Source organism: Theropithecus gelada, chromosome 12 (assembly GCF_003255815.1).
Source record: "Theropithecus gelada isolate Dixy chromosome 12, Tgel_1.0, whole genome shotgun sequence".
NCBI classification, from domain to species: Eukaryota; Metazoa; Chordata; class Mammalia; order Primates; family Cercopithecidae; genus Theropithecus; species Theropithecus gelada.
The window spans coordinates 53,283,587-53,307,625 of NC_037680.1; the positions used below are offsets into that span (position 1 = coordinate 53,283,587).

Consider the following 24,039-nt stretch of genomic DNA (forward strand, 5'->3'; position numbering starts at 1 on the left):
AGAGAGTGTGCAGAATCACACTCTCAGAGAGGTCAATTATCATTTTAAATTGCTAAGAAAGGGAGATATAGGGAAATAGAACTAGAGTTCCATTGTTTCCCTCAGAAAAAAAGCCCTGTTTTCTCTGAACTTCCCTTTGTCAAGCTGCTCTGTTTGATGGGGAGGAGATGCGTGCAGGGAGGGATATGCGTGGCGGCCCCTACCAGAGGCTCAGCTTTTCTCTGAGCTTGGAAGGAAACTTGGCACCTTCAAGTCTGTGCAAAGCAAGACATTCGGACATGTTTGCACCTGTCACTATTTTTGCCCACCTTATTTCAGAAGAAGATTATATGTAAATATATATATATATATATATTTTTTTTTTCCTGCTAACACCTCACCAAGAAAGAAGGCACCACAGCATTCTGTACTCTGAAGGCACCATCTTTAAAACAATATGATATAGACTGATCTTTTATTTCCCAGAAATCAAGCATACATACTTTCCTTTCCAAGGGAATTTGTGAGGCATTTTCCCACCTATTTCTCACTAGGTATACAAGCCTAATACAGTAAATATGTGGTGAATATTAAGATATGAATTTCACACAAGTCACATGCAAGGGCCTGTTGACACCTATGATATTCCACATTCCATGATAATCATAATATTTCTGCATAGATTTGGGGGTTGACACATTTAATCTCAGGATATAATAATATTAATAACAGCTGCCATTTTGAGCACTTATATAACAAGAACCTTGCTGAACAACCTACATTTATTATCTCCTTTATATTGCCATCAACCTTATGATAAATATTATTTCCATTTTGCCACTGAGGAAATGGAGGATCTAGATATTACTCTCCAGAGCTTCCTTAATCATTAGCCATGTCTATATCACCGCAATTACTATATACTGGTTTTGCTGGAGATGGCTTGTATCCACTTGCAAGAGCTAATTGTTAAATTTGTAGGAAGTTGGTGACTTTGTGACTTTCATGTCAATAGCTTGATATTGGCCACGGTGGAGTATTTACACCTGGAAATCAGCAAATGCTACAAATCAGGGCTGTTTTTGAGAGAGTGTGTGAAACGTTTTCAACAATTACCAACATACTACTGCCAAGAAAGAACATTTTCAGTATCATGGAACTATTTGACCCTTTCTTCCCCTCCACATTTTTTGTCTCCAGAACATTTAATGTGACAAAGCAGAAAAACAGAACAAATACCCTGAGGAATGGTGCCAGCCTCTAGGCTAGGTGTGGACTTCCCTACACAGTCTCAGCTTCAGTGCCTGGCTGGCTTGATTCTGCCCTTTCTCTTCAACTGCAGTCATGCATCACTTACCAAAAAGGATACTGCGAAACACGTTGTTCGACAATTTTATCATTATGTGAACATCATAGAGTGCACTTACACAAACCTAGATGGTACAGTCTACTACACACTTAGGCTAGATGTCTTAGCCTATTGCTTCTGGGCTACAAAACTGTTGCTGTACAGTACTGTAGGTAACTGTAACACAATGGTAAGTATTTATGTATCTAAACATATTTAAAAATAGAAAAAGTAATGTGTTGCACTACAATCTTATGACAGCTACAAGGCCACAAGGTGATAGGAATTTTTCGGCTGCACTGTAATCTTATGGGACCACCACTGTATATGCAGTCTGCTGTTAACCAAATCACTGTTATTTGGCTTTTAACTGTATTTACATCACTCACACTGCCCGTGAACCCTAAGGTTAGTGGCAGAGCAAATCGCAACATTTGATAGTTGTTTTGCTGAAAAAATTCTGTAAGGCAAATTCAGTTCTTGTGACTCAAAATTAATGACCTCAGCCTAAAGCACCAATTAGCTTTTTTCTCAAGTCTTTTACTTTCCATCAGGTGAATGTGATGCAAATCCAAAGGAAAGATACATTATGAACACAGAGGGCACCTCTTTATATTCACAACCTAATCTCCACTGGGGAGCATCATACTCAATATTTTTATTATTATACTATTAACATTTATTGAGTGTTAATAGTGAGCTTATATATAACAAAGAGACCATTACTGTACCTGGTTTCTTGGCAGATTGTAGGAACAGCATGTTTTTGATATCTTGGATGGCACCAAGCTCGCTATTATTTCCCAATGAAGTCAGTTGCTCCTAATTTCCTGAACATCTGTGCATCAAATTCATTAAATGGCTAATGAATCCAGACATATAAGGTTCATAAAGATATTTATATCTGACATTAACAAAATTGCACTCCCGCTTTGTTCCTGTACGTGACACCCTTAAGACAATCAAGTTTTTGTCACAGGCTAGAACATAATAGGGGAAGGTAAATGACTGAAATCAGCACCTTCATGTTTCCTCCATGGGACAGAGAGATAGAGAAACCAAGGTTCCAGGTGGGCAGTGAATATAGGACAAAGGATAGAGGAATAGGAGCTGAGGATACAGTCAGAGTCAGGAGATGTCCATATTCCATAAAGTCGTTTACATTAAAATCTCAGCAAATATCAGTGGGCAGGATTTTGTGTGAACATAAGTTTTCAACTTCTTTGAGTAAATACCAACATGTGTGATTGCTAGATTGTATGGTAAGAGTATGTTTAGTTTTGTAAGAAATAACCAAACTTTCTTCTAAAGTACTGGTACCATTTTGCATTTCCACTAGCAATGGATGAGTTTTCAATGAATATATTTTTAGGGCTGTGAAAATATTTCATATGCTATTACAATGATGGATGCATGTCATTACACATTTGTCCAAATCATGGAATGTACAACACCAAGAGTGAACCCTAATGTAACTATGAACTGGGAGTGGTAATGATGTGTCAACGTAGGTTCATCACTGGTAACAGATGTACCCCTCTGATGGGGGATGTTGATAATGGAGGAGGCTATTCAGGTGTGAGGCAGGAAATCCCTGTACCTTCTGCTCAACTTCTCTGTGAACCTACAACTGCTCTTTTAAAAAAAAAAAAAAAAAAGAATTTTTCCTTAAAAAAAAGTATTGTCACCTTTAAACAACAACAACAAAAAAGCAAAACACTGCCAGCAAACCTACCCAGACTGAAAGCTCACTAACAGTAGAGTCTTGTGCAAGGTGTGCCCAATGACCGCACATCCCCCCAACCCGCTGCCCTACCATTACCTGTGCTCTCACCATTACCACTGGCCAGGTCAGGGGATCCCCATGCCACACCTATGCTTACAAAAATTAATAATTACAACATGCTATTCTTATAAATTTAAGCATTAGGACAAATACCTAATGCATGCAGGGCTTAAAACCTAGATGACAGATTGATAGGTGCAGCAAACCACCATAGCATATGTACATCTATGTAACGAATGAACCTGCCCATTATGCACATGTATCCCAGAACTTAAACTTTTTAAAAAATTAAGCATCCTACAGACAACTGAAGAGACACTATGGATGATCCCTGACATAGAATGGTTCAACTTAATGACTTTTTGACCTTATGATGATGCAAAACAATATGCGCTCAGTAGAAACCATATGTCCGTTTTTGGATTTTGATCTTTTCCCAGACTAGTGATACACACTCTATGATACTCTACCCTGATGGGCAATGGCAGCGAGCCACAGCTCCCAGTCAACTATAGAGGAAACAACCAATATCCTGTTGTCAGAGTTTTTTCGGATATTGTGTTTTGTTTTCACATCCCGTCATGCCGACAAAATGTCCATCTGTGTAAAGTATTCAACACTTTTATAAGACAGGCTTTGTGTTAGATGATTTTGCCCAACTGTAGACTAATATAAGTGTTCTGAGCATATTTAAGGTACTCCAGACTAAGCTATGATGTTCAGTAGGTTAGGTGTATTAAATGCATTTTTTATTTATAATATTTTCAGCTTACGATAGGTTTGTTAGGATGTGACTCCATCAAAAGTTGAGGAGAGTCTGTATTTGCCATGAACTCTGAACTAAGAGTCCAACACTGTGGCTCTCCTCTGAAGTCTGGCATTCTCTGGCTAGGAACTTTGGACCTGTTACTAGATTTCACTGTTGTCTCAGGCTCTCCCATCTCCATGCATAAAATGAGCGGGGTATGAGTTAGATTTCCAGCCCCTTCCAACTTTGAAACATTCTCAGCTTTTTCTACTAAGAAGGAAATCAGGATGTTGGCAATTAATGTCTGCCAGTAGAACTTTAGTCCAAAGCTTGAAAACAATTGCTCACTTTTTATATTTGCACCATTTAAGGAAAGGGCTTCGGTCAGAGTCTAGCAGGGGAATCCTCCAACTTCAAATTCTCTCTTGTAGACACCTTTCTTCTTCCCACTGGAAGTCAGGTTTGCAAAACAAGGTAAATTTGATCAGGAAAAAACAAACAAACAAAACACTGGAGTTCAAAGAACTGGGAGCTCTGAAACTTCTTTATCTGGTTCACAGAGAAGAAGCGCTTGCCAAGAAGTGTTTTGAGTTAAATGGGCAGCATATGGCCTCATGTAGCCTCTTATGATCCTTAACAGAGAGAAAGGACTTCTTAAAGGACTTTACTCACACCAGGACCATCCACTACAAAAGAGTTCAGGAGAAGACTTCCAAATCACATTTGCTTAAGCAAAATTGTCTTGATGACCAAAAATAGGCCCATTTTAATTTGCTGTTTATTTTGTTAACTACTGAAACCTCAAAACATGCTCTTGAGTTATCTTTTCATCTCAAGCTATGAAATGGTGACAGCAAAAACCTTCCATAGAGAAAGGAAAAGCATGAGCAATGGTGGTGAGAGACCTGGAAAGCACCCCCAGTGTGGAGTGTGGAGTGCTGCAGCCTGTGGCTTGCTCACATGGTTCCACTCCTGGAGGGGTCCCCTCATTCACTTCCAGACCCTTCTAAGAGGGCAGCTCAAACCCCACCTGTGACCCTCCTGGCCTCATTACTGCCTCAGCCCAGAGTAATCACCTCACCCTTTTATAAACTCTTATAGTACATATTTCTCGCTCAGTGTAATCAATTTTATAATTAGAAACTGCTCTGTGATACTGCTCTCTGCTGTCAAGCTATTATTCAAACATTTTATTGTAATTTACATATGCACAGTTTCCTGCCCTGATTTGGTTATAAACTCCTTGAGAGCAAGTTTTGTGTCATCCACCCTGGAGTGTCCCACCACACCATGGCCAGTTGCCATAGCAGGCTCTGTGCCTGAGCTGCTGCATCTGTAGAATGGGGGTGATGACAGCACCTACATTACAGATCTCCTGTGAGGAGAAGATGAGACTGTGAAGAGTACATTTTGCCTGACTCATGAAAAGTTAGCTTTTTTTTTTTTAAAGATAGGGTCTCACTCAATGCCCCAAGTTGGAGTGCAGTGGTGCAATCACACTCACTGCAGCCTCAACCTACTGGCTCAAGTGATCCTCCTGCCTCAGCCTCCCAAGCAGCTGGGACTAAAGGTGCATACCACCACACTGGGCTAATTTTTGTATTTTTTGAGAGACAGAGTTTTGCCATGTTGCCCATACTGGTCTCGAACTCCTGGGCTCAAGTGATCCACCTGTCTCAGCCTCCCAAAGTGCTGGGATTACAGGTATGAGCCACCATGCCCAGCTGCATATTTTATTAATAGTATTAATATTATATTGGAGCAAAGGAAGGGATATAGTGCCAGAAATGAAAACAACTTGAAATCTATTCCCACCTCCACTAATTGGTAGCCCTGTGACTTTAAGAAAGTCAGTTAAATGCTCAAGCCTCAAATTTTTCACCCATAAAATTAGAAAAGCAGCATTCTCTGCCAACTTTCTGTTGCTGTAAAGATGAAATAACACTTTTAAGGTACTACACAAAGGTATCATTTATTGATACTCAGTAAATATTTGATTTGAGAATTATGTTATCCTTATCACACCAACACCTCGCCTTCTCCCCTTTCTGGCTAAAAGGGCATCAGACGTGCATCTTTTGGGCTTGGAAGGAGGAAAAGGATCTTTTGAATCCTCTGAATTTCCAACAACTAGTTTATGTTCAGGGGATTCACAGCATCTTGACCTCCTACTGTTGTATTCCAGGGATGTCAGTGTTTACTTTAAGGAAATATTTCTGTAACACCAGTGAAACCCAATTAAAATGTAAAATATCTACCAGCCAGCCTATTGTTTTGTTTAAAAAAAAAGTTACATGTAGTTTTAAATAGCCAACTGAGGCCAGGCACAGTGACTCATGCCTATAATTCCAGAATTTTGGGAGGCCAAGGCAGGAGGATTGCTTGAAGCCAGGAGTTGGAGACCAGCCTGGGAAACAAAGCAAAACCCTGTTTTTACAAAAAATAAAATAAAAAATAATAATCCAAGTGCTGTGTCTATAACCCCAGCTACTCAGAAGGCTGAGGCAGGAGGACTACTTAAGCTAAGGAGCTTGAGGCCGCAATGAGCTATGATAGCACCACTGCTCTCCAGCCCGGGTGACAGAGCAAGACCTTGTCTCTAAAAACATACATACATACATACATACATACATAGCCAATCAATCAACTATGCTAGCATGATTGGTTATATCCATGAGCAGAAGGGAATCATAACAGTTCATAAACAAATCACAGCAGAACCAGAAAATACCACATACCCCAGAGATCACGCATAGTATCTACCTTAGGGACAAAAGCCTCCTCTATTCTATACACAGAGGGGCCTTGGCACAAGCACCGAACAAGGTTCCTGGTCGGTCCATGCCTAGGTAAAATTATCACTTGCATGAAAAGCTGGTACCAGAATAAATTGCATGATTTGATTTTCTGACTTCTTATTATCTAAATTTGCTCTTCTACCTGCAAACCACAAATATGATCATTCTTACCTTTTCAGTCTCATATAATTTAATATCAAGTATCAGATAGTATCAGATTACAGAGGCAATCTAAGTTATATCAGCAATACACCAAATATTCACTCATTTACCAAATAATTATTTAAGACATCCATGCAAGGCACTGGGGCATACAAAAATGAATGACAAAATCTAACTATTTGGTATTATTTAGACACCTTATTTTCTTTCTTTTTTTTTTTTTGAGACGGAGTCTCGCTCTGTCGCCCAGGCTGGAGTGCAGTGGCCGGATCTCAGCTCACTGCAAGCTCCGCCTCCTGGGTTCACGCCATTCTCCGGCCTCAGCCTCCCGAGTAGCTGGGACTACAGGCGCCCGCCACCTCGCCCGGCTAGTTTTTTGTATTTCTTAATAGAGACGGGGTTTCACCGTGTTAGCCAGGATGGTCTCGATCTCCTGACCTCGTGATCCGCCCGTCTCGGCCTCCCAAAGTGCTGGGATTACAGGCTTGAGCCACCGCGCCCGGCCTAGACACCTTATTTTCTATGAAGATTTGTATATTTGTTGCTGTGTAAACATAGTTTACAATGTTTCCATTTATGATACTTTTTTTTGAGAGCGGATCTCACTCTGTCACCCAGGTTGGAGTGCAGTGGCACAATCATGGCTCACTGCTGCCTTGAACTCCTAGGTCAAGCAATTCTCCCATCTCAGTCTCCCAAATAGCAGGGACTACAGGTGCACACCACCACATGGCTAATTTTTTTATTTTTATTTTCTGTAGAGATGCGGGGTCTCACTGTGTTGCCCAGGCTGATCTTGAACTCCTGGGCTCAGGCAATTCTTCTGCCTCAGCCTCTCAAAGTGCTAGAATTATAGGCATGAGCCACTTCACCTAGGCTTAATGTTAATTGAAAAAAAAGTATTATTTATGTAATAATGTGGTTAAAATACTTTCAATGTAGTGCCCTTATCTGTTCTTTTAAGACAATGAAAGGCAAAAGATTGTTTGGAAAAATTATTTGATATTCTGATATGATCACACTCATTGCTCCAGTGAAAACAGGAAACATACAAGTGCATTTTTTACCTGGTATAACAAAACAACGCAATAAAAAGGTAAACTATGGGTGAAGCATGCAGCCTTTATGATACTTCTTGAAATTACTCCACTTTTATAGAGGATATTCATGTTGGCAACAGCTGTAAAAAATATGGAAATGTAAAAGAAGAGAGATTGAATATAGGATTTATCTATGGGCCCAGTACATTAAACCCTTAACACATGAAATATGACAATAACTTAGACCCTCAACATCAGGATCATAAAGGGAATTTTAATGGTGACCTGTGCCTTCACATCAAAGATTTGAATTTTTGTTGTTTTAAAGGTCTTTTTACATATTTGCCTGGCTTGCACAATTACATCAATGTGTCAGTTTAACCAATAAGACAAAACTATTTGAAATCTGTGTTGCTAGGTTACCCATCCTGACCTTACATGCACCAAGTGGAAACCTTTTCCTGGCTTCCTCCCTCAGCGTCACACAAAGTGGGATCTTAGGCCACGCCACCAGCTGGACATCGCAGCAGCTGTGGATTATACCTGTGGGACAGGCAGGATGCCCAGTCCTAAGTCCTCTTTCCATGCAACATGCTGGACCTGTACTGAAAAGCAGGGTCAATCTTGAATCTACAAGCTGTTGGGGGTGATGCAGCCATTCCTCCATCTGTTACCTGTAATTGCCACCTAAATGAGGCACAAGCTGACACACTGGTCCTCTATAAAAGGTGGAAGTAAAGGGTAAGTCCATCCCAGCATACACCATTTCTGCAAAGGCTGAGTACCTGATCATCACGACCTCAAGGGAACCTGATGAGTAAAACTGGAGTTGTTGGGGAGGCGGCAAAGAAATGAATGTGATACCTGTATCAGGTAGGCATGAGAAAGTGGATATAAAATAAGGCTTAAATCCAGAGATCTAGGCTTGGGAAAATAAAGAGAATCAAGGAGTGAGAACAAAGAGTGCTGGGGCACCAGGGAACAGTGGATGAATGAGTGGGAGGTAAAGAGGTGAGAGACAAAGCGCAATTCCCAAATCTGTCTTCTCTCTTCATTCCGCTGGGCATATTTTAGGCCTTCACTTTCTTATAGCCCACATATGCCACAGGAGTTGGTAGATAAAAGCAACCTGGTAATTAATTTTTTAAGTAAAAAGACCCTAAAGAGTTCCAGTTTAAAATGGCATCTGGCTAATGGCCCTGATATAGCCTTTTCCACTAAAATACACACACGCACACACACACACACACATTTATGTTGCCACCAAAAGTTAAGATTGCTAATCAACCTTACTGCTAACTATAAGATCAATGGACCTGGATTTTTAAAGGCAATTAGTGGCCCACCTGTGCTTGCCACCAGCCCTGGGGAAAGCCCACCTGTCTGAAGTTGGAAAGACCCATTATCTCTTCCCCACTGTCTGCCACCTGGCTCATTAAATCAGCCAGCCATTCTTTTACTTATATAAGTGTTCCTTTTTAAGCTGGAGTATTATTTTCCTTCCATGTCCAATCTCTCACTGGTAGCTTTTTTTCATAAAACCAGGGTAGCTACTTAAAAAAGAATTGGTCAGCAAGAGAGAACGGGAAGGCAGGTTTTAAAGGAGCCTGGTTATAGTCAAGAAGGTGTTCCACTGAAGACAGCACAATATAAATGAAGAAAGAACAACAACAATAACAAAAAAACCTGACAACCACTTACACTTAATATCACAAGCTTTCCTGTCAGAATGAACAAAATGAACATAAGACAAAAGCTAACCCTGGGTCAATATTTAAGGAAAGAAAGCAAGTCAAACACCAGAAATGGAGCTAGTGACTCTGGGTCTCATCCAGAGCTCACCCTCTGGATGTAGCTCTGTAGAGAGAATTGAACCAGTATTCAGTGGACAGAGAGTAGGGCCTGCTGGAAACACCAATCTAGATGGAGCTCCTTGTTAAGAGTGACAAGAAGAACAATTAACAAAGGCATTTTGGTAAATGACATAGAAATAGAAGAAATCATCCTAAAGACTCAGAGGGAACACAGACTTCTGAAAATGATTTATCACCGGAATTTTTAATTTCGGAAAATTATTTCAATCTTCACCAGAATTCAAGAAGTAATGGCCTCTGTGGAACAGAAGCAGATGCCCATAGCAAAAGAATAGATCATGAGAAAAGGACAGCAAGATGAGAGGAAAATGAAAATGTGTTAAGAAAAAAAAGAATTTAAGTGAAACCAAAATGCAATGATGATGGAACTAAAAACTGCATTTGAAGCTATTTCAAACAGAAATGACACTGCGGTTCATTAGGTCAGTAAAGTAGGAGACCATGAGAAACTCCTCTGGTATCTAGAGGAAAAGAATAAAGATGAAAATTATTAAAGAGAAGATAATAGATAAGCATTAAGTTTAACCTAAAGCTGCCTTCTTATGTATTTTAAGTTCAGTCTGAAAGTTTTTCAGTGCATAGTGAATGTAACCTAACTGGATGTGTAAACAAACTAACCTCCTCTTGTATCCATCACTGAGTTTTGGCCAATCACAGGCGGCCAGAGCTCAAGTAAAGCAAACGCTGAGCTGAGACCAATCCCGCTGTTTCTGTACCTCACTTCCCTTTTCTGTACATCACTTTCCCTGTTCTACTCATAAATCCTCTACCACATGGCAGTGCTGGAGATTTTCTGAACCTGTTCTGGATTGCAGTAGCAGGGACTACCTGATTTATTAATTATTCTTTGCTCAATTAAATTCTGTTACATTTATTGCAGTGGTGCAATCCCCCTGCAACCTCTGCCCTCTGCCTCCCAGGTTCAATCAATTCTCCTGCCTCAGCCTCCCAAGAAGCTGGAACTACAGGCCGGCGCCACGGGGCCTGGCTACTTTTTGTATTTTTAGTAGAGATGGGGTTTCACCATGTTGTCCAGGCTAGTCTCAAACTCCTGGCGTCAAGCAATCCACCTATCTCAGCCTCCCAAAGTGCTGGGATTACAAGCTTGAGCCATTGCACCCCACCTGAAGTTTTTTGTCTTATATGGAAGGCCTAAGAACTATACATATTTTTCAGGAAGAAACAGAAGAGTTGGTACAAAATTTGTAATCAATTTGTAACCTCTTTTAGCCTTAAAAAATGTTAGAGTGGTCGGGCACAGTGGCTCACACTTGTAATCCCAGCACTTTGAGAGGCCAAGACAGGTGGATCATGAGGTCAGGAGTTCAAGACCAGCCTGATCAATATGGTGAAACCCCGTCTCTACAAAAAATACAAAAATTAGCTGGTTGTGGTGGCACAGACCTGTGATCCCAGCTACACAGGAGGCTGGGGCAGGAGAGTCACTTGAACCCGGGAGGCAGAGTTTTCAGTGAGCCAAGGCTGCGCCACTGCAGTCCAGCCTGGGCGACAGAGCGAGACTCCACATCAAAAAAAAAGAAAGATAATAAACAGATCAAGAATCTGCTATATACCAAGCAAAATGAAACTATTAAGATATATCTAGAAACAGCTATGAGAACTTTTGAAGGTCAGAGATAAATAAAAAGTAGCCCATAGCATGTGAGCAAGGGGCGGGGGGTTGGGGAAGTGGGAGAGAAGTTCATTCTCAAATCAGTGAAAATCAAAAAAATTCAGATGTTTCCCTTACTTTAGTAAATTCTATAAAGACAGAACATCTACCGAATTTTGAGGAAACAGTTCTACCCATGATGTTATGCCCAGACAAGTTGTCTTTCATGTGCAAAAATAACAGAAAACTATTTTCAAATCTGAAAGTCCTTAGAAAATATATTTCCCTGGAACCCTTCTTGAAAAAAATTACTTAAAGACATACTCTTTCTGACTGAGAGAGAATTTAAGACAAACAACGTAAGAATGGAGCTATTGTGCTTTGAACGGTTAGCAATGGGCTGTAAAAGAAGGTATACATTTTAATTATATAATTATGGTAAAATTTGTTAAAAACCAAAAGTAAATGTCCAAAAATATCCATGAAAGAAAAACCTGACATACAAAAGTAATAGGAATAACACATATCTTAAATCTAGGTTTATATTAACAAAGACATGGTATATAGGGGATTTTAATGTGAAGACTTGAGAAATGTTAAGGAATGTTTTTGTAAAAATAATTCAAAGGCAACCAAAAGTAAATTTTAAATAAGATTATATTTCAAGATTACCTTAACAAACGAATAAAAGTACATTTTAAAAGTAAATAAAACATACTTTACAGAGCAAATAAGCAAAAATAAGAATATAGAAAAATGTCAGAAAGAGGATAAAACATAAATTATGAGAAAAATTATAAATGGGTTAAAGCAATCCATTAATGATCAATATTTCCAAATTACCTTCAAAAATAAAAATTAACTCTGCCACTTAAAAGAAACCCACCAAGGCTGAGCATGGTGGCTCACACCTATAATTCTAGCACTTTGGGAGATTGAGGAGGGCAGATCACTTGAGGTCAGGAGTTCGAGACCAGTCTGGCCAACATGGTGAAACGCCATCTCTATTAAAAATACAAAAAATTAGCCAGGCATGGTGGCACGTTCCTGTAATCCCAGTTATTCAGGAGGTTCAGGGTGGGAGAATTGCTTGAACCCAGGAGGAGGAGGTTGCAATGAGCCAAGATCGCACCACTGCACTGACCACAGTGTGAGACCCTGTCTCACAAAAAACAAAGAAAAAAGAAAAAGAAACCCACTAGAACCTAACTGACCCGTAAAGGTAAGTAGCACAAGCATGGTTAAACATGTGTCTGATTCATATAAGCAAAAGAAAGCTCACAAACCAGCAGTCAAGCCAAAAAGAAGTAGACCAGAATTTAATTATTTATTGGTAAAAGGTATAATCTACAATGAAGGGAGAATGGTCGTAAACACTGTTATAGACCATATAATAGCAGTATTTAATAAGCAATGCTCATATATTAGACCATAAAACAGCAATTAATTCCCCAAAGCAGAAATTCTAAAGGCCACAAATTTCCAACCACAATATAATCAACCCCAAAACTATTATCACATATTGAGACAAACTAATAAATAAGTAAAACCAATAGCTTAGAATCTTTAACAAACATTTCTCTAAACTAAGTTACAAAGGAAATCAAATCCTCAATAACAGAGTAGCTTTTAAATAATATAGTGAAGAAATAACATGACTGAGAATACTAATAAAAGTTGTGAGAGAGTGCCAAAATTCCAATCAGAAGTGAATTCATACTTTTAATGAATTATTAAGTCACCTAGGAAAATAAATGAATAATTTGATACATTGATAAATCTGATAATTGGTAAAATAAATTGAAAATAAAATGATAATGGTAATGATGATGATGATGTCTGACCACCTACCATGAGCCAGGTACTGAGCCAAGGGCCTTAAATAATTATCTTGTTGAATCCCCTCATTCTTCCTGAGAGATGGGTATCATTATAGCTTGATAATAAAGAAATTAAGATTTTTGAGACATTAGGTAATTTGTCCAAGATCACACAGCTAGCAAATGGCAAAGTCAGGATTTAATCCAGGTTTGTCTGAGTCCAGAGTCTTTCTTTATCCTTAACCCCTGCCATAACAGGATTAGAAAACAGAAAAGTGTTTATGTGATAAATACAAACAACAGCTGGCTCTTTGGAAAAACTAGACAAAGACCTGACAAACCTAATATAGAAAACAGAGATATAAGGAAGGAGCAAAAAAATTTAAAATGAGAAGAAAGAGGATATAACAGATACATTAAATTTTAAAGTAATTATTCTTTATGTTAATAAGTTTGTAAATACTGATATAATGGATTATTTCACAATAAAGCATAAATCATCAATTGTGTTTAAAAAAGTAGATTATCTAAATAGATAAACAGCCAGAAAAAAAATAGAAATTTATCAAAGGCACAAAGGTCAGGCTGGTCTACCAGTGATTTTTTTTTTTAAGTTTTCAAATGAAAAAATCTTTAAAATGAAGACATACAATGGAAATGAACAAGTTGCAGCATTTTATCAAACACAAAGGAAGATTTGAAAATATGTTTCTGCATAGGAAAACCCAATTTTATAACAATATTTTAAAAATTATTCTAAAATTAATTTGAAGAGTTAACTCTATGTTCATGTGGATAATTTTCAGAATTTGGTGAATGATTCTAAAGTTTAACTGAAACAATGACATTGGTGTGGGCAATGACTTTTTTGGATATGACCCCAAAAGCACAGGCAATAAGTGAAAATAGGCAAATGAGATTGAAACCAGCCCAATTTTTCTTCCAATAGTATAAAGGAATGAAACCTTTATAGATCACCACATGTGATTACAATAAAACACTAGACCCCTCATCCCACTACCAGCTGCCTGTCGACCAGCTCCTATATTAATCCCTAACTTTAGTGGATTGGAGAGATGAATTTGAGACTTGTCTCCCATCTCTCAGCTAATGTTACCCGCAACAAGGCTTTTCTTCCCTAGCAATACTCATTGTCTCAATGATTGGCTTTTTGTGCAGCAAGCAACCAGACCTACGCTGAACCCTTGGTGTTCGGCAATAGTATTAAATCAAACTAAAAAGTTTCTGCACAGCAAAGGAAACTATAAACAGAGTGAAGAGACAATCTACAGAGAAGAAGAAAATATTTACAAACCATACATCTGATAAGGGGTTGATCTCCAAAACATATAAGAAACTCCTACAACTCAATGCAACAAACAAACAACTTGACTAGAAAACAAACGAAGGACTCGAATAAACTTTTTACAAGAAGACATATAAATGGTCAACAAGTATATGAAAAGGTGCTCACCATCACTAATCATCAGGGACATGCAAATCAAAATCACAACAAAATACCACCTCACACCTGTTAGAATGGCAATTATCAAAATGTATTAACATAAAGAATAATTCTTTTAAAAGTTAATGTATCTGTTATATCCTCTTCCTTCTCATTTTTTAAATTTTTTCGTTCCTCCCTTTTATCTCTATTGCATCTGCACAATGACATGCCAAACTCTTCACCTGTGATGATTGCCTGTCTGACCACCTGCTTTCTGTTGACCAACTCCTCTTTCTTATCCCTCCCTAATTCCTATTTTCCCACATACAGATACATTTCTCCTCCGACTGTATAAAAGCCTAGTTTTAGTCAGTTGAGAAGATGGGTTTAAGAATGATCTCACATCTCACTGGCTGCAGCACCCAAATAAAGCCTCCTATCCTTGTGATAATTATTGTCGCCATGTTGGCTTTCTGTCTGATGAGCAACAGGACCTAGACCAAACCCCTGGTGCTTCGGTAACATAGACAAAGGGCATAAAATCAATAAAATCAGAGATACCTCCACTTTATGTACCCTGCAGCACTATCACAATAGACAAGATATAGAATCAACCTAAGTGTTAATCAACAGATGAATGGATAAAAAGAAACTATTCAGATGGAAAAAAAAAAAAAAAAAGGAAGGAATTTCTGTCATTTTCAACAACTGGGATGAACCTAGAAGACATTATGTTAAGTAAAATAAGCCAGGCACAGAAAGTCAAATACTGCATTATCTCACATGTGGAATCTTAAAAAGTTGAACTCATAGAAGCAGAGAGTAGAATGACAGTTCCGGGGGGCTGGAGAGAGAGGAAGTGGGGAGATACTAGTCAATGGACACAAAATTTCGATTAGACTAGAAAAAGAAGTTCAAGAGATCTATTGTACATGGTGACTATGGTTAATAACAATGTACTGTATACTTGAAAATCACCAGGAGAGTAGATTTTAAGTGTTCTTGTCACCAAAAAAAAAAAAAAAAGTGAAATATGTGAGGTAATGCATATTAGCTCAATTTAGCCACTCCACAATATATACATATTTCAAAATATGTTGTGCACCATAAATATATACAATTTTTATTTGTCAATTTAATTAATTAGCTTTAGGATTTAATTTTTAAAGTTTAATTGGAACCATAAAAAAAGAACTGACCATCACATTTTGGGAAGAATAAACAAGAAGTCCATGAGTACTGAAAGAAGACCTCGGTGATAAAAACATGCTATAACGTTTTAGCAATTAAACTGCAAAAACCTGTAGCAAAAATCAGAAGGCAGGTCAGTGGAATGGAATAAATAGCCTAGAAACACACCTGGTGTATAAAAGAATTTAGTATGTAATTAAGATACCATGACAATCAGTGGGAAAAGACTCAGTCAATGCAGCTGGATAAACATGTGGGTCTGATACACTTCTCGAAAGAAGACATTTATGCAGCCAACAGACACATTAAAAAATGCTCAGCATCACTGGTCATCAGAGAAATACAAATCAAAACCATAATGAGATACCATCTCACACCAGTTAGAATGGCGATCATTAAAAAGTTAGGAAACAACAGATGCTGGAGATGATGTGGAGAAATAAGAATGCTTTTACACTGTTGGTGGGACTGTAAACTAGTTCAACCATTGTGGAAGACAGTGTGGCGATTCCTCAAGGATCTAGAACCAGAAATACCATTTGACCCAGCCATCCCATTACTGGGTATATACCCAAAGGATTATAAATCATGCTACTGTAAAGACACATGCACACATATGTTTATTGCGGCACTATTCACAATAGCAAAGACTTGGAACCAACCCAAATGTCCATCAATGATAGACTGGATTAAGAAAATGTGGCACATATACACCATGGAATACTATGCAGCCATAAAAAAGGATGAGTTCATGTCCTTTGTAGGGACATGGATGCAGCTGGAAACCACCATTCTCAGCAAACTATCACAAGGACAGAAAACCAAACACCGCATGTTCTCACTCATAGGTGGGAATTGAACAATGAGAACACTTGGAAACAGGGTGGGGAACATCATACACTGGGGCCTGTCAGGGGGTGAGGGGCTGGGGAGGGATATCATTAGGAGAAATACCTAATGTAAATGATGAGTTGATGGGTGCAGCACACCAACATGGCACATGCATACCTATGTATCAAACCTGCACATTGTGCACATGTACCCTAGACCTCAACGTATAATAAAAAAATTATCTAAAAATAACATTTGGGCCTGATAAATAGACAAGAATTAGATCCTTCCCTTATACCACACACACACACTCACACGCCATAAAAACCTTTGAAAGTGGATAAATATATAACCAAATAATTAGGGAAGGTTTTCTAGGCATAAATATAATAGAAAATGTCAAAAAAAAAAGTAAAAAGTCAATAGGTTTCACTCCAAGAAAAAATTAAACTTTTCTATTTCAAAAAACAATAAAAACAAAGTTTAAAAGCAAACAAGCTGGTAAAATACTTTTTTTTCACTACACATTGTGTATAAGGAGCTCACACACTTGAATAAAACCCCATGCAGGTAGTGGATTTCTGTCATTTAGGTGCCCAAATGCAACATGTTTCCCCTTTCAAGGAAACCCCATGGTGGGCCGGTTGCCATCCCTGCTTGCTGGCCCATAGTGGGAGGCCCTGCGACCTAAACACAGTCAATCAGATGCTCCCACCTGAGCCTTTGTGTCTCTGAAGGTGAGACAGAAAGGAACAGTATCCACTGGAGATTATTCACAGGTGCTGTGGTGGAGTCCAGAGACGAAAGGAGTCACTGCCCACCGGCCATGGTGCCAGCCATTGTCCAGCAGTAAAGGTGGTAGCTGTGGTGCCTTAACGGGCTACTCCTGGGCAGGATGTGGACTGTGCCTTTTCCCCCTTGGCTCCTGCCCAAGTCTGGTTCTCAGTGTTCCCCTCAATTCTGTGAGCTACCCAACAACTTTTCAACAAATTCTTTTTCTGTTTAAATTAACTGAAGTTAGTTACCAAGTGCTGACTAGCACACCTCCGTGGTCATATAACCTGAAATTCAGGCTACATTCAGCATATAAACTGAAAATTCACAGAAAAAAGTATACATTGTTAATAAGCATTTTTAAACATCCAATCTCACCATATCAGATAAATTATTTCTAGAAAATAAAAGCCAAAATTTGGGGTTAAAATTAGCATGCTTCTTAATTAAAAATATTTTGAATCAGTAAAGATGTAAAGACACAGTAGGAATACAAATTTATACAATCTTTTTGGAAAGCAATCTGAGTATATATGCCAAAAACTTTCAAAATGCCCATATCTTTTTGATATATAATACTTATTCTAGAAATGTATCCTAATAATCACTTATGCAGACAAAGATTTATAAAGATATTCATTTTAGATTTTAAATTAAAAAGTATAAACAAAAATTTGTTTAACAAAATGATAATGGCTAAACACATATCTACATCCAGTAGAATCTTTCTTAATGCACTTCTGCTAATCCACTTACTTGATTAGTCAGTCATCTTTGCTCCCTTTGTAAAGCATATGGAGCACTCCTCATCAGAACTTCACCCATGCACTTTCCACTCCAAATTTGGGTGGGAATTTAACAAGGGTGGGATGGGTCTGTGTCTAGCCTATTTAGGTTCTTGGTAACTGCCACTGAAATTATAAATGCAAAAAGAAAGATAACAGTTGTTTTATGAAATTTAAGTTGATTTGCAAAATTTAGTCAAAATCAAATTGCCTTAAAAAAGGAAGTAAGACAGGAATGTTGCTGTTGCAAATCAAAAAGTCCATAGCAGTGATTCTCAAGATTGAGAACTGCTGATTTAACAGAGGTCTGTGCTCAATTTTTAATTATCTCTTAAGTTTTCTATTTCAAAACAAGCAAAAATAGAAACCTAGAAATTACAAACGCATTATTGATATTTTTTATGCCAGAAAGCCCAAATTGTCAGTCATAATTAAAGAAACAACCTTGGCCTACACTTTTTTAAAATGGTGAATGAATGTGTATATGCTTTAAATTTTAAAAAAACCGTTTGAGAAATACATATGTTTTAAAATATATATATATCGTATCATTTATTTCACTGTTTCACACTAGTTATTTCACTGTGGACTGCAGGTCCTCAAGCACTATAACTCCACATACCAAGTGTGAAGCCACATGTTCCCAGATGAGTGAAGACAGCACTGGAACACAGGGTCAGGTTGGCATGGCTGAGCTGGCCCTGGCTTTCCCTCACACCAGGAAGATGGCCAGAGAGCCCGGGAGCCAGTGGCAGGGAGGCAGGGCTAGCATCTCCAAAACGAGAAGGTTTTTGCCCCATGCTTCTCTCTCCTTGCGGGAGAAAAATCTTTTCCAAAAGTCCCTAACAGACTGCTTTATGTCTCATTGGCAGAACTGTGTCACTTGCTAACCCCTAAACTACTTGCAGGCCAAGAAGAATGGGATCATCATGAATGGCTGGGAATGAATCACGGGCAACCCACACTCAGGGCTTTGATCAGTCCAGTTTCCTCCTCCTAAGGTGAGAGGATGCCCATCCTCACTGAACAAGTAGTTTCCACACATCTGAACAAAATCAGGGTCATTTTAGCTAGGACATAGAGAACTTCTGTGTAGCAGATGACAGCAGTATCCACAAGCACCTGATTTAAACCAGCTGCTGGCCTGAGCACACAGCTTAAGAGAGTACATTCATACCCAGTTATTAAAATCATTCTAAAAAGCAGAATTCAATATTGTATTTATGGTATGCAACTAATTTAAATATATATACACATATATGTTTACATATACACATATACTTTTTAAAACTGGAAGAGTATATAAAATATTACTATTTTGTTGGGTTTATGAGTTGGTTTTAATCTTCCTGTAGCTTTTTATATTTTTTCATTTTTTGCAATGCACACATAATCACTTTAATAAACTGAAAAAAACATCATTTTTAATTATTTTGTGAAATAATATATTCATGTCCTCCAATTGTATAGCAATTTTACACACATTTTTTCACTTTTTGCCTATAAAATTGGGATAAGAATAATGCTTCATAAGAAAAATGCAATAGTACATGTAAAATGCCAGGAATAGTACCTGGTAGATGATAGAAACTCATTAAATAGTTATTTAATTTCTACTGTTATTATTTCACATTAACTCTCTGACAGAAAGGAATTACTGTCCTTATTTTATAGACAACCAAGGCTAAGAGAAGTTCAGTGATTTGCTCAAGATCATGCCACTTTCCAAGACCAGTGTTCCTTTCAATTTCACCATCAATGTTCTTCATCCATGGTACAGATTATTTTAAAAAGTTATATTCCTAATTTCCTACCTAAAATTAGAATTTTGTTGAGATAGAGTATTTTAATTAAAAAAAACCATAATACAATGTATTTCTTTTCTGTTGTTGAAATTGAAATATAATTCACATACCATAAACTTCACTCTTTTAAAGTATACCATTCAGTGACTTTTTAGTATATTCATGAGGATGCACAACCATCCCTATTACCCAATTTTAGAACATTTTCACCACTCCAAAAGGAAGCCCCATATCTATCAGCAGTCACTCCCTATCTCCTCTCTCTCAAGCCCCTGGCAATCACTAATCTATTTTCTGTTTCTGTGGTTTATATATTCTAGACATTTCCTATAAATTGAATCATACAATATATGGCTCTCTGTGACTGCTCTTACTTAGCATAATGTTTTAAAACCTCATTCATGTTGTAGCATGCATCCACACTTCATTCCTTTCTATGGCTGAACAATATTCCATTGTATGGATATACCACATTTTATTTAGCTATTCATCAACTATATGCTAAATTTATAGGGATAGCAATTTGACAGTTAATAAATAAACCAGTATATGAATCAGCAAAATGCAGTAAACCAGTAAAATAACTAAATAAAATGACAAGTAACCAAAAAACAAATCAATAAGATTCAGCTTGTCTCATCCATCCAGGATTTTTTAACTTTTTATTTGCAACAGTGCCTGAAAACTCTAAACACTGTTCACCTTAAATAATAAAGCATCAGACATACTTCTATTAAAAATTAGAAATATACGTTTTTCACCTTATCTTGGAATGATTTTTTGTTTGCTTTCTGTTAACTTACCAGAGACCAAAATATTTCATTCTTTCCAGAATCTTTTGTGCCTCAATTCATCTGCAAGTCTTTTAGCCTAGAGTCCCTCAACTATAAACTATAAAACATGTGCATCTCTGATACAGATAAGGTGCCAGAGAAGGTTTTCCCTTCCCTGGGGCTTTGAGATCCATGCTTACTTTTTTCTATAGACAGATTTTTAAATAGATGACCACTGGGATCCTGTCCAACTCCAGGAGTCTACGATTCTAGTTTTATGTTTGTGTTTGTAGTCATCACCACCCTCATCCTAATTCCATTCAAGTCAGAGAATGTAGATGTGACTAAACTTCTTGTGGCTCTGGTGGCAGGAGGAAATGAAACAAAAGGACAGTGGTACCAGATGCATCCTATTATAGCAACCCCAAAGATTTATATAGCACTTGCCAATTTACAAAGCACATTCCCCATGCTATTTCTCATACAGTGCCCCAGGGTAGCCCCTTGAGTAGGTCAGGCATTTTATCAAGCAGACATCGAAATTTAGGAACTGGTCCAAGTTTATGGACAAATGACAGATCTGGGGCTCCTGCCTCCCAATGCCTGTTCATTTCATTGTCTTACTAAGCACCCACTTCCAATGGCACTGGGGCTGTGGAGAGTGAGCAGCTGAAAGGCAAGCATTGATGACCAGCAGGTACTTACAGCGTTCACAAGGCTGACTTCACCGACATGCCTGTGCCAAATGGGAATAAAGAGAAGGGACTCAGAAATAAAGCAACAGTCAGAGGAGCAAGCAAAACAATGTCCAAGTGCAGCCAAGGCCAATGCCTCCTGGACTATGTGGAAAAGAATACTCCGCACTACAAGCCCCTCACTTACTGAACGCTTCCAAGAAATGAGGGCTTTCAAACTGCCTATGGAAAGTCATTTAGAGTTGGCACCATCCATTCAATTTCAGACCTTTCCACCAGAACATTGCTTGGTGACATAGTGGTCTTCACCCTGAGCTTCTACAATTGTATGTTAAGTTGTTATTAAGGACCTGTGGACAGAGAAGGCACACCACCACAGGTAAGCTGTATGTAAAATAAGCAAACTTCCTTCCTCACATTTCAATCTATTTCAACATTCATCAGGTGTTTCAAATTTTTTGCCAGACACCAAAACCTACATTTTGCCCCCACTTTTCTAACACCATTCCTTCATATACATCAGCTATGCACATACCAAGTGTTTGCATATAATCCTTCACTGCATCCCCGCTGTGAAGCAGGCATTATTCTCCCCATTTTACAGATAAGCATACTGGGCTCAGAAACATAATTTGCCCAAGCTACTTGTGGGTAGATCTGTCATTTAAACTCAGGTCTCTGTTGTTCCAAACCTATTTTCTTTCTGCTAAATTGCAATACCTCTAACTTGTTAGAATTTCAGGTAAAACCTTGAAATTCTAAAATATATATATATTATATATATATTATATATATATATATATATATATATATAAACTTTTTCAAAATTAAAAGATTTTGCTCTTCAGAAAAAAATCCTGTTTGGAAAGGCAAGCCAGATTACAATAATAGATATGCAGTTGAAATACATAAAACATTTTGAAGAAGTTTTTATTAGTATAAACTTGTGAGCATTCAAATTCCTACATATACTTACTATAAAGTCAATGAATAATGAAGCAGTCTTGATAAACACAGTTGCAACAGACATGTTAACTCCTGCCTCCAACTGATTGCTGTATTTTGTTTAGATTGCATAGAATTGAGACTATCATAATGCACATACATTAACAGATGCAAATAGTAATAGTTTTCTAACAGCAGTATGTGATGTCAAGCCACACCTTGATAAAACAGATGACAAAAAAAAAAAAAAAGCTTTATTCTGTTTGCACTGAAAACCCAGTTTACCTGCTTGCACAAATTGACATGTTAATTATTCACAGTGTGTTAAAAGTTGGTATGTGTCACATTTTGGTGTGCATGTTGTATTTTTTAACTTTTAAGTTTGGGGTACATGTGCAGGTTTTTTACATAGGTAAACTCATGTCATAGGAGTTTGTTGTACAGATTATTTTATCACCCAGGTATTAAGCCTAATATACAGTTTTTTTTTTTCTGCTCCTCGCCTGTTCCCAGCCTCCACCCTCAAGTAGGCCTCAGTGTCTCTTGTTCCCCTCTTTGTGCCCATGAGTTCTCAATCACTTCACTTCCATTCTTAAGTGAGAAAATGCAGTATTTTGTTTTCTGTTCCTGCGTTAGTTTGCTAAGGATAATGGCCTCCAGCTCCATCCATGTTCCCACAAAAGACACGATCTCATTCTTTTTTATGGCTGCATAGTATTCTATGGTATATATGTGCCACATACTTCATCCAATCTGTCACTGATGAGCATTTAGTTTGATTCCATGTCTTTGCTATTCTGAATAGTGCTGCAATGAACATTCACATGCATGTGTCTTTACGGTAGAATGATTTACATTCTTCTGGGTATTAACTGAGTAACGGGATTGCTAGGTCGAATGGTAGTTCTTCTTTTAGCTCTTTCAGGAATTGCCACATTGCTTTTTCCACAAAGGTTGAATTAATTTATACTCCCACCAACAGTGTATAAGTGTTCCCTTTTCTCCGCATCTGTTATTTTTTGACTTTTTAATCATAGCCATTCTGACTGGCGTGAGATGGTATTTCATTGTGGCTTTGATGTGCATTTATCTAACAATCAGTAATATTGAGCTTTTAAAAATACGGAATGCTTCACGAATTCCATGTCATTCTTGCACAGGGGACATGCTAATCTTCTCTGTATTATTCCAATTTTAGTATATGTGCTGCTAAAGCAAGCACACGTGTTTGTAATTTTTGTAGTCATTTAAAATATATTTAATATTTTTAATGAATTCTTCCCAAATTGATTTGTAAATTCAATGCAATCTCAATCAAAATCCTAGTAAGTTTCTTTGAAGAAATTGAAAAGCAGATGCTAAAATGTATATGGAAATGGAAAGGACCTAGAATAGCCAAAACAACTAGAAAAAGAATAATAAGGTTAAAGGATTTATTACCCTACTTAATTCTAAGACTTACAAAAAAGCTACGATCATCAAGACAGTGTGTCTCTGAGGCAAGGATAGACGTATAGATTCAAGGAACAGAACAGAGAGTCCAGAAATAAATCCAAAGTTATATGGTTGATTTTTGACAAAGATGTGAACATAACTAAATGGGAAAATCAGTAAAATAGTGCTGCA

The 24,039-nt window shown here is 37.8% G+C and overlaps 1 non-coding gene across 1 annotated transcript; it reads right to left on the reverse strand.

Moving 5' to 3' along the window:
* Positions 1–23,529: 23,529 nt before the first annotated feature.
* LOC112636879 lies at positions 23,530–23,635 on the reverse strand. Its single transcript, XR_003122334.1, has one exon. It is a non-coding gene; the product is annotated as a U6 spliceosomal RNA (small nuclear RNA).
* Between the last annotated feature and the right edge of the window lie 404 nt (positions 23,636–24,039).